This window comes from Corvus brachyrhynchos, unplaced genomic scaffold (genome assembly GCF_000691975.1).
Source record: "Corvus brachyrhynchos isolate BGI_N302 unplaced genomic scaffold, ASM69197v1 scaffold1, whole genome shotgun sequence".
NCBI lineage: Eukaryota > Metazoa > Chordata > Aves > Passeriformes > Corvidae > Corvus > Corvus brachyrhynchos.
The window spans coordinates 5812234-5824007 of NW_008237222.1; positions in this window are offsets into that span (position 1 = coordinate 5812234).

Genomic DNA, 11774 nt, shown 5'->3' on the forward strand with positions numbered 1-11774 from the left:
AGGTAACTGAATTTTAAAATATAGCTAAAATTTCTAAAAATAGCCTGTGGTAGCTCAACTGAAATATATATTCCTGTCCAGTAGAATTTTTATTGGGATGACATATTGTTGAATTCCTTGTCTCACCTAAAATGCTGGGTTATGGCAAAAAGTGCAATTTCCCAAAAAGTACCAAAAATGTTTTTGCTTGGACTGTTTGTCTTGAAAGTTAGAGTACTGTAAAAGATCCTTCCCCATGTTCCCCAAGGAGCTTTCAAAATCCAACAAGGTTCTCAAGTACAGATGTTTACAAAGGGATCACCACACCAGCATATGTATTTATACAAGCACATTTTGGCATTTGGCTCTCTCTGCCTGTTCCACATCAGAAGCTGGTGAATTTCTCCACCACAGGGATAGAACATCTCTCATGAGTAAACTGAACCTCACTGAAGTGGTTTGGGACAGAAGAAATTAAATGAGCAAGCACTGCGCCAAACATGTTCTTTTCGGCCAGATCATACCCATTTCTGGAGCTCCACTCTCTGAGAAGAGAAAGATGTGGATTTGGACCATTGCAAAATTTGGAAGAATCTCTCAGAACATGAGTTGAGTTCTGTCACCACAACCAACATCCTTTAAGCTTGTTTTTGGGAGCAACTGTTGTTGCAAAACCAAAATGTCCCACTAAGAGAAAATGTGTTCTCATTTGAATTCAGCATTAGATTTCCAGCACATGCAACATGCATGGATGTGCAACAATAAGATGCAGCTATAGAAAGTCATGCCTATCAATTATTGTAAGAGTAACCATTCTGATCACACACATATATAGACCAATTCTCAGAGGAGATGAAGTTTGTCATTATTAACTTTGTCCTTTCTCTTTCAACTGTCTGGATATAGGAAAAGCTCAAACAATAGCTAATCTGACCAGATGTATGCACACTAAATCACAAATTAATTTTTCAATTTCAAGCTCCCCTCTTCTCTTGCCAGACCTATACACAGAACAAAACTTTATAAGCTGATTCAGAGCAAACAGGTATAGCTGGGGAAACAAACAGGGAAAGATTAAATAATAATTTTTTTTAAAAAATTAAAAGGATTGTAAAGCTGTCCAGGCAGCAAAAAGTAAAGACATGCAGCAAATCTGTGACATTGCTGGAAATGTACACAGGCTAAAGGGCTGCAAGCCAGAAACAGACTGAAACATGACACAGTGCTAACATCCAATTGCACTTGTATGGTGCTGGTAATGAAAGCACAAAGCACTCAGGGTATTCCAATTTTTCCTCTTTCTTGATGAAAGCTGATATAGGCAGTCTGCCTTCCACCAGGAGATACTTGTCATGGAGACATGAAGGCTTCTTTTTCAAGAGCATCCTTGGTTTCCCCCTTCCTCAATCACTTTCCCATATCTCAGGTAAATAAATGCTGGTAGCGGAAGTAAAGCATTCAATACATGGATGTGTTAAAATAAAATTCTCCTATAAACTGTATTCTATAAATGCACAAGAGTATTCTTTATCAGATTGAAACTATCCTTCTGGCCACCAAAAGACACACAAATTCAAAGAATAAATTAAAATTTCCACTGATATTAATCACGTATACAAGACATGAGAGAAGATGTGCTCAAGAGATGCTTCAAGCCCACAACTGAGGCACCTCAGATACCCTGTGAGGGGAACACATACAGTTCTGTCAGGCACTGAGTCCCTAACGAGCAGCAGCATTTCAAGAATAAATTTTATTGTGTTTGCTCTGTAAGATATTTAGGTCACTCTATAAAGTTAAATAGCAATAATGAGTACTGATTATTTTTACCAGCTGACCTAATCTAGGCATGTATTTGTGTTTTGCTGCATAAATAACTTGTGTTTACAATTCTCATCTATGTTTACAATGCTTATAACCTCTTCTCAAGAGGTAGGAATAAAATATTAACCAAGTAAATCTCTGTTCTGTTAGGAAGAAATCAGCAGTACTCTACCTACTTTTTAATCATGAGTTACAAAGTTAGATCACAGGCTAAAATGCAAGTTACTATGAAGCTTGTTGCACTTTAATTGCTTCTGTAGGGATTTCTCTGGCATGAGGAAGTCCCCAGGTGGAATGGGGCTGATCTTCTGCTATTACTGCGATGGACACACTAATGGCATGAGCAGGGTCAGCAAGCTGCGACATTTGGCCAAATCCCAGCTGCTGTGTCTCCTGCCCTGGATCAGGAACCTAGCTGTTCCAAATAATGGGTGACTGGAAGGTCACTTACAGCCAGCCTTGTGAGATCCCATCCATTTCACAGAGTTGCCCTGTAGTCAGTCCAAAGGGCTTATTACCTTTACAACCCTTTTGCTCTTAGCTGTTATCCTCTCTGGGAGGAGAGAGGGGATGGGGGAAAACATTGGTCAACACTGTTGGTCAACATTGGTCAGCCATCCCTGCAGTAAGGGTCATCTTACTTAGGTGAAACACGTGGTTGATTCTGGAGCAAAATCTCCACACTATTACAAGTGCTAATAGATTAAACCCCATCACTCCAAACAGTTGCTTCGAGGTTGCCATAATTTTCAGCTCAGCTCAACACCTGCCATGAAGCGGTTATCCACTTACCACAGTGGAGCATTACAACCTTGTAATTTATTTTGATAGGGAGCAAATGACAAGCTAAAACAGATTTTATCAAATTAATGAAATTACAATGTGTAATAATAGCATTTATCTTGCTGTTAGTGATTACAAGCACATTTGGTAACTATGCACTAGAAGACCTCTCAGTGGGACGCTGACAACACTGAAAGAAAAACTGTTGTCCTTGCAAATGCAAACATAGGCATATGCACTACAAGAACCAGTAAAAATGTCACACCCAGATACAGATCATGAAGTTGTCAAACTCTTCTGCATTGCCAAGCTAGGGCAGGTGATAAATCCTTCAGATCCAGTCTCTCTCTTAAACTACTCATTGGAAGCAGTTCAGAAAAGAAAAAGTTGCAAGCTCTCACTGTGAAAAAAACCCCATGGATTTATATGCTTCTGTTCCCCCTTTACTCTTCCAATCTCTTCTTCTACAGCCTGTACGCTGTCCGTCTCCTAGAAATGCGAAATATACGACAGAGGGCCCACCTATTCTTTCCTTGGCATCTCACCATTGCTCAGATGCCTTCTTGGTAAGATCTAAAGGGATCTAAAGATCCCTTCTTTAGAATGGATTTTATATAAGATGTCAGAGAGGAAAGTGACCTCTGATTTACACACCTATCAGCCTAGTGCTGGTGAGGCAACTGAGGTTAAATCAGGTTTTGTAGCATTTAATTCTCAAGAACCTCTTTGATCTGGTATTACAAATCTATCTAAATATTTTTATTTTCCAACCTAAAACATGTCTCTGTCTGCAGTAAATAGAGGAACACACTTACTCAGAAGACACTGTGATGGAGAAACAGTACAAAGCACTTGGTATCTATGGATATAATATTGAATGGTTTCCATTTTACAGATGGAAACATATCTGGCCCAGCTGAGACATAGGCATTCAGAGTTTCTAAGAGCAGAACCACAGATAAATTCTCTTCTCTTACTCCCATACTAGTGTCCCATCCACTAAACTGTACTACTCATTCTCAATTTGTGCTGAAAATACTACCAATATTTTTTGTTTCAGTCTCTAGCTGACCTATCTCAGTGACGCTTCAGCCTGGAACACTATCTCTGGGCCTCACAATTGTTGTTAATGGATTCCACTTTGTGTCTGCCACGTACGGGTTCAAACCTGCTGAAATAGGTTAAGAAGGACCTCAGTCCTCGCAAGCACAATCTGTAAGTCATGCATCATTCACCACAGCATAACCCAAGGGACACTTCCATACCAAAGATGATTCACTTATATGGAATTCCACCCTTCGAATGTCTCACATGCACAACCATGAGCCATAAGAAAGAATTAGGGTTTCTAAAATGGGTCAGAAGGTTTTTTTTATTTACGAGTTTAAATTCTTGTCTTCACAATTTATGCTGCAACAAGAACGGAAGGACTGCCAGTAAGAATTTGTAAAAATAAATAAACCTAAACAAAAACACATGATGGCCTACAAGCAACAATGATTTTTGAGGGTTTTTTTTCCAAAAATAAACATGAAGTGTATCTCATACTACTTTAAAAAAATCTTAAAATTTCAGTTGTACAAACATAATTTCAATTAAACCTTAAATGGTTTTAATCCTCAACTAGAGCACTCAGAAGCTGTTATTGGCAGTATTTGTGGGCCAATTCCTCTCAGCAAGTCACGGCCCCTGAGAGATGTACTGAGTTTACATCTACTGTTGACTTGGAAAGGTAGGGAGAGGTGGCCCTTGCCTGCTTTTCTTTCTTCTTTATACAGGGCCAAAAGTCACTTGACAATGCAGACTGGAAGAGTACTGTTTCCAGTTTATGTGATCTACCAGAGGTGAGGATTAGACTATACTCCCTAGATTTTCTTTCTCCAAAAATGTTCTCAGATACTTTTCTATGACGGCAGTGTTTCTACTTTTTGCTGACCCAAAAGTGATTTTTAAAAAGCAAATTAAATATATTGGTATCAATAAACTGGTTCTAAAGTAGTACCCAAGCATTATTAAAATGTCCAGTGGTTTTTAAGACAACCTAGACTGGAAATTGAGAGAACAGCAAAAATGTGCAGAAATTTGAAAGATGCAAATTAATAGTCTTTTTGAGACTATTTTTAACATCAAATTAACATTACCTTTTCTTTTTTTGTTTTAATTTTGTAGTCATCTGAGATCCATCTAGCCAATACCAAAATTTTCAGCATGCAACCAAAAAGATTGTGAAGCTGAAATGGAAACTGCTTCTGCTCCTAAGACAGCTACTTCAAAGAGACTGATATTAGAAAGAATGACTCTAGAGCACCTAATGTCCTAGCTCTTAGTGCTCAACATGAATTCTACTTACCTCTTAACTGCAGTGTGCCTGGTGACTGAACAGTTTTCCCAGTGATCAGTCAGCCAAAGCATTAAACCGTCGTAAGCAATATGGCCATAATCAGTCCCTGTTTCAGTGTTTTTTTCTGATGTCAGAATAATTTAGATGTCCGGATATCTGAAGCAGCTGTGCCAATGAATACATGAGCAGAGAAAATCACAGCTGCTTTGCAATTCAGGAACACTGTTCTGGGTTTTCTTAAACATCTGGTAAATCAGATGTTCCTTTAAGGCCAGGAGTGATAGGTACCAATAAACTTTTATCTTGCCTTTATGCTGGAGGAGATAAGCTTCACGCAGGTTCTGAGAGCCCAGTGCTGTCCCTAATCAAGCCTCACTGCATGAAAGATGCCTACTTCTATGTCAAGGAAACACTTGCCAACAATATTACTGCTCATTTAAAGACTGTGTTGTATTAGTGTAGTTATTTCAGTGTAGATGGCTTTTACCTTAAAAGGTATCTCACTAAAATTTTTAACATGAATCCAGGTGCATTGGTAAGCTTATTCCATCAACAACAGTACTAACTGCAGTGATTTTAGTGATAAAAACACATTTCTACCATTAAAACTGCACTTGTACCAAGGTGGGAAGGACCACTTTAGATGAGCAAATCAGAGCAGGACAGTTCGAGAATTTTAATGACAGAAAGCCCCCCTGGGTTTACTAATGATCCCTGCCCGCATGGTTCTGTCCCAAAATAACTGGCCCGTTTGACCAGGGATTAATGCCCTCTCTTCATTCATCGCCTTGCAAAGTAACCACCTCCATTGGCGTCAGTGGGAAATATTACCAGCTCTAGAAGAAAGTTTCTTATTAATTCACAAAGGTTTGGGGTCAGGCTGCCACATCATCCTTTCAACCAGGCTAAAGGAGTCTCAGGTGAGGAAGTCTCATTGCGAAGAGCTGTCTCTATACCATTAGGGCCAACTGGAAGAAAAATACAGTATGTTCTAAAAATGTACATGATAAACACAGCATAAAACCAATGAAAAAGTAATATTAAACAAATAAGATGTAATAACTGATGTAAATGAAGCCTGAGACTTTCTATGTAATGACAGGAAGCTCCAAATAAAGGGTGCTGGGTTCATGCCCTTCTAAATCATTACAGTTTCCACAGAAAGTATCAGCCTCCTTGAGGTTCTTAGGTTAGGGAGATTTATAGTGATAACAATAGCAGTAGTTTATTTGAGACAGTTAATCAAAATTCTAGCACTTATAAGCCCTCTGTGAACACTATAGATTTAAGAAGTTGAACACTAAATATTCAAAAGTAAGCTTGCAATCTACACAAGTACAGTAAATTTCAGTTATGTGTTTCATTATACTGGTGCCTTATTGCTTTTAAGGGGTTTACAACTTGGCTGTAATTATCCACTGTGGGGTAAAATTTGGCATAAAGAGAACTCTTTTCCATTTCTTTTTCCAAAGAAAGTTACTTGCTCTCTGCTGGTACTGCATTCCTTGCACATGCAACACTCAGCAAGAGTTTTTGGGTGTGCAAACAAAGTAGGTTAAGTCTCTGATTTTGTGGCTTTTAAAAATATGTCTTGCATACACCCAAACCATATTGTCCCTTTATTCACTCATCTTCCATTAATTTAGCCTTCAATTTTTTTTCATGGACATGGCAAAAATACATGTAATTTGTTTATGAACCAAGTGAAATTATATATATAATTACATCAACCATGAAGGCCTTATTTTCACCAGAAAAGTCAAATTTCCAGTAGGACAGCAGGAAAACGTGGTGATGGCATTAAAATCCACCAGTGAAAAAATGTCATCACTTCTGCTTCCCCACACTGTGCCAAAGACTTCTTGTGTGTCCCCCTGAGAAAGACGTACCTCAGCACTTCAACAGCAAAATGGAGCAACAGTAGTTTCCCACCTCAGGATCACTCTGAAAATTCACAGCTAAGCTCTTTGACAGTTTGCCAAAATCCCCAAATAAGGAAATAAATACAGTTATGCTCAGGTTCTACACTCATAACACCTTTGAGTCAAGAGAGATGCCAGCTTCAGATGTTCTCATCCTTGTTCTCAGTAGCTCATTCCAGCACTGTAGTTTGCAGCACAGATCCAATGGTCTGTGATGCGTCCTTACAAGCCAAATTGCTGAACTGATATCATCAGAATATGGCTCCCCATTCCTTGGGCTTTTTTTTTCCAGGAAAAGTACATACTAAGTCTGCCATGTCCGCAGGTGCACCCAACCTGGACAGCAAGGAGAGAAAAAGCCCTGCAGGCAGCCTGTTGAAGGAGACAGTTGAATCCTGAGTAAGGGGGCTACAGTTCACCAAAATTGTCTATTTTGCCATGGTATGGTGAAAGTGAAAACCCAACACAAGCTGTTAAGAAAGCACTCTGCAGTCACCGGGTAGTAAACATTGAATAAATTCCCTCAAAGACAGAAATGCATTAAAAAAAAAAAAAGTGGTGGTGGTGGTGTACTTATATAAACAAATAAAGGCAAACTCTGGTGGGATTTCAATGCTTAGAGTTTTGGGGGAAGGCTCTTTTCCTGGATATAATGCAAAGGAATGATTATAACTTCTAGGCTTGCACATGTGTTCGACATGTTTGGAGATATAAGCTCCAAATCTCCAAGGTAAGCTGGCATCTTTGTCCGGACAAGGAGTAGAAAAGAAATGCAAACACTGGTGTTCAGACATCATTTAGAAGACAGAGGAGAAGTAACTTTCAACATTCGACTCTAGGTAATTCTATGCTGTAACAAGTTTCCTGATCTCTCTCTTGCTCCATCTATTCAGTTGTGCCTTGAGTTTTGCCTTATGTGCTGAGGAATATAACCTATGTCTGTAGACATCTACTGTATCCTGAATACAAAAAGCATAAGAAGTCTGATTCCTTTTTCTGATTTAGAATTTGAATTCTCCAGATTTGGGTATTTTCAGTATGAATCAGAATATTGTAGCACGGGTTTCTGTATTTAAAGTTGTCAGATACTTTACAGAGATACGTCATTTTAAAGTTGCATTAATTTCTTACAATCCAACAACTTGCAGCTATAATTGTTACCTTTGTAACAGACTCCAATCAAATCAGGGTAAGTGGCAACTCCAGAAAAAAGGTAATTTGACTAAACTTCCCTGTCTAGGTTGAGTCCAGGCTCACCAGGTCTCTGAAGTAGGAAAGCGTAAACGGAATGAAACCCTAGGGGGTTAAAATACAAAACAAAAACTCTTTAGGATTTTGTTCCTTTATGCTCCACAGTGTTTAACCCCAGAGAACCAATAAATGCAGATGGAGCACAAAAAAATATGAACTCACCTTAACGTTGCATTTTTTTATAACTTCCACTAATCCAAACGTTTGCTTCACAAGTCACGTGTAAGAAAGTTTGCATGGTTTATATTCCCAGGATCCCATTATAGTAAAGCTCAAAAACAGTTCACTGAAGTATTAGTAAAACTGAAAGGTAAAAAAATCCACATTCTCAGCTGATAATAAATCATTTCATGTCAAGCAAAAAAAAAATTCTGACCTCTGCTTTCCAGCATTACTCATTAAAACAAGAACTACAGAAATAAATATGGTAAATAGAGTATTAATAGAAATATAAATTTTTTCTATCTAAACGCAGATGGCATGATGAAGCTAGCACATCAGATTACTGAGTCTACCTCTGTACAGGAGAAAACTTCTGCATTGGACCCTTATTACACATTGCTCTCCCTACCTTTCCCTTTCAATAGAATTTTGTAACCTAAGCCAGCTTAATTGTCAAGGAGATTTATTTGGTGTATGCTTCTTTTGTATAATTATTTAGTTATTACTCCTATAATGCATAGCATTATCTGTAATAAGGCTGCACTACTGTGGTGAACCTCCAAAGTAGCTTACTTTTCTTCTTATAACCCCCCACTCAACCTAACTCCCTTGTGAGATCTGAAATGAATATTATTCCTTCTACAGACAGAAATTTAGAAAGAAAGAACTCCAACATTTCATAGAGAATTAGTAAGACAGCAAGAAGATGAACTCATGTTGTAAAACCGAAACAGTACCTCAGTAACATGAACAATACAACATATTTCAATCTTCTGAGAATGTGTTTGCTCAAGATGCAAGGTTGAAGTTGCAGTGGAGGAGATAAAGACAAAACAAACCAACCAAATAAATTTAAAAAAAAATTTCTCTTTTGGTCTCCTTTTAAGGCAAGTGTTAACAAACAGAACCACAAACAACTCTTTCAAAGCCCCTTTGTAAGAACTGAACCTGCTGGAACACAGCACATATTCAAGTACTTTGCTTTGACTTGTTCCTACTGCATGAACAGAAAGAGAAAATAATGAAAGCTTCTACGTGGCATTTGCATTTTGGCATGTAGGAATTCTCCTAAAATAAAAATCCAGACAGACATCTAGAAATGGATTATGCCAACAAAACAGCACAAGTGAATGAGAGATCCTCTTATTACAATCACGCTCATGTTTTCAATAATTTAGTTTTCAACTTTCTTGATCATTTTCATGCAATCTTCTCTCTTTTATTTTCACTATTAGATTCCCATATGGCACAGAATCTGATTTTGTAGGCTAAAAAGGTAGAATGAAACCTTTAGGTTTTCAACAAACACCAGTGAGAAAAAGAATGAGACAGCTACTCCTATTAATGGCACAAATACCATTTTAGTAAGTAAGGTTAAGCTTTTAGGTCAAGATTAAAATTGCTTTTCTATTAGATTTTATTATTAACTTCATATTATTGACTTCAGTAGGTCTAAACCTACATGTAGTAATAACAATAGATACCTGTGACTGCAAGATCAAGTTTATGGTAATCAAGAGTTTGTAGAAAACTGAAAAACTAACACAGACAAAGGTACAGTGTGATTGTAAAGAAATCAGTGGTGACTTCATCACAATTCCATGGATAGAAACTGTGTTTTGGAACACAAAGTTTTGATTCTTATGTCACACCCCATGCTTCCACAGAACAAAAAGTTCTCAATAAATCCATAAACTGGCATGTTCCATGACCTGGAGCTTCCATGGTTCTCAAGAACCTTGTTCCCATTGAAAAAGTCTAAGTACCCTTAAAAATATGTACTGCAAATTTAAGTAACTTGCATTGATAATCAAAAAGATCTTTAAAGCCCACTTCTTACAAACCCAGATCCAGTTTAACTCCCCCATTCAACTATGGAAGCTAAATCCTTAGTAGTGACTTACAAAATTACCACCCCACACAAAAAGAAATGCAAAACAAAACAAAACTTTACCAAGCTTGTATTGTGGCAGTAAGGATATTTACACATGGAAGCAACACAAATATATAAGCATTTGCAAAATCTTGGGCAATATTATCCTTAGACCTGGCTTTTATTTGCAAATTAAATATGCAATTTAAAACCTAGCAGTGACTAAATACAGAGGTGATGACATTAAAAATCTACTCAGTGAGACTTCCTTCATACAACATAACAAAACACTTCTTTTCAAATCTAATTTTCGGTAATCTGAAAACTAATTTTTAGTGCTGTTCTGTTGTAATTCAATATAGTTTGCAGAGGTCAAATATGCATCCACAGCAATAGGGTAGCATCTCCAAAATGCAATAGCTCCATATAACCAAACCGTTATATGTGTCCAAGAAGAAGAATCCATTCGCTTTTACCCTTCCTCCTCTGTTGCACTGAGGAACAAGAGCCTAAATTTCTTCTCTTCAAGAGAGCAGTAGCTATGAAACTACTAGCCCCCTAAAGGACTGGCTCAAGGACTGGCTCACATAAAACCACACTGAATTTCTTCCACAGCAGCTGTTCCTACATCTTGATACAGTGAGAGATTGCTCAGAAAGAGATACCACATCTAGGTGGAAACATTAACATTAAAAAGTTATATGAGCGGATGGGGACTAAGACTAGCTCTAACACACTAACACCTGCACTATGCACCATGTTACGACATCCATAAAAAGCTGGATATATCACAACAAATAGGAAAAGGCACAAGGGCAAGCAACACAGCATTTGACCCTTTCTAGTGTCACTGGAAGTAATGGTGAGCACATTTGTAAAAAACAATTTGTCTAAACTAGGCAAGCTGAATAGATTCAGGTGAGTTTAGGCATTGGCCATAATTAAATAAAATCACCTCCCTACCACTTAACTTTGAATGAAAGGCACAGCATGAAGATTTCCAGCCAGAGATCATCTGAATAGGCTTTACACCTTCAGGTTATTTGTTTTAAGTTTATGGACAGTCCTTTAGGCAAGGAAAGGGTCTTCCTAAACACAATACCATGAGAAGACCACAGTGGTTCCTCTCTGAAATGACAAGCTCTGAGCTGGAGAGTCACAGCAAAAAAAAAAAAAAAAAAAAAAAAAAAAGTAAAAGGAAAATGAACGTTCATTTTAAAGGGGTAATAGACAACTCTACCACGAGGCCCTCGCAGAGGGAAGAGTAAAACGAGACCAGGCTGTCACTCCTTTCGTAATTGCAAAGGTGCTGGCTAAAAGGGGAGAAAACTTCCATTGGCAACTTCCTCTGAAACACTCCAAGAAAGCAGCACACAAACGCTCGTACTCCCCTTGCGTATAATTCATCTGATAATGTCTAAAATTTATTAACAGCAGCTTTAAACACCGCTGAAGAGAAACGGCTTTTCTAAACGAGGGTCAAAGACAAACGCTTTGGAAACACAACAAGGCACAACCGCGGGGACATAGGGGAAAGAGCCGGGAGACGAAACGGAGTAACAAGTGTGGGGCCGGGTTTGCTTCGCCTGCAAGTGTTTCCCAAGGGCATCGTGGCCGGCGGGCCGGGCCGCGGCGGGGG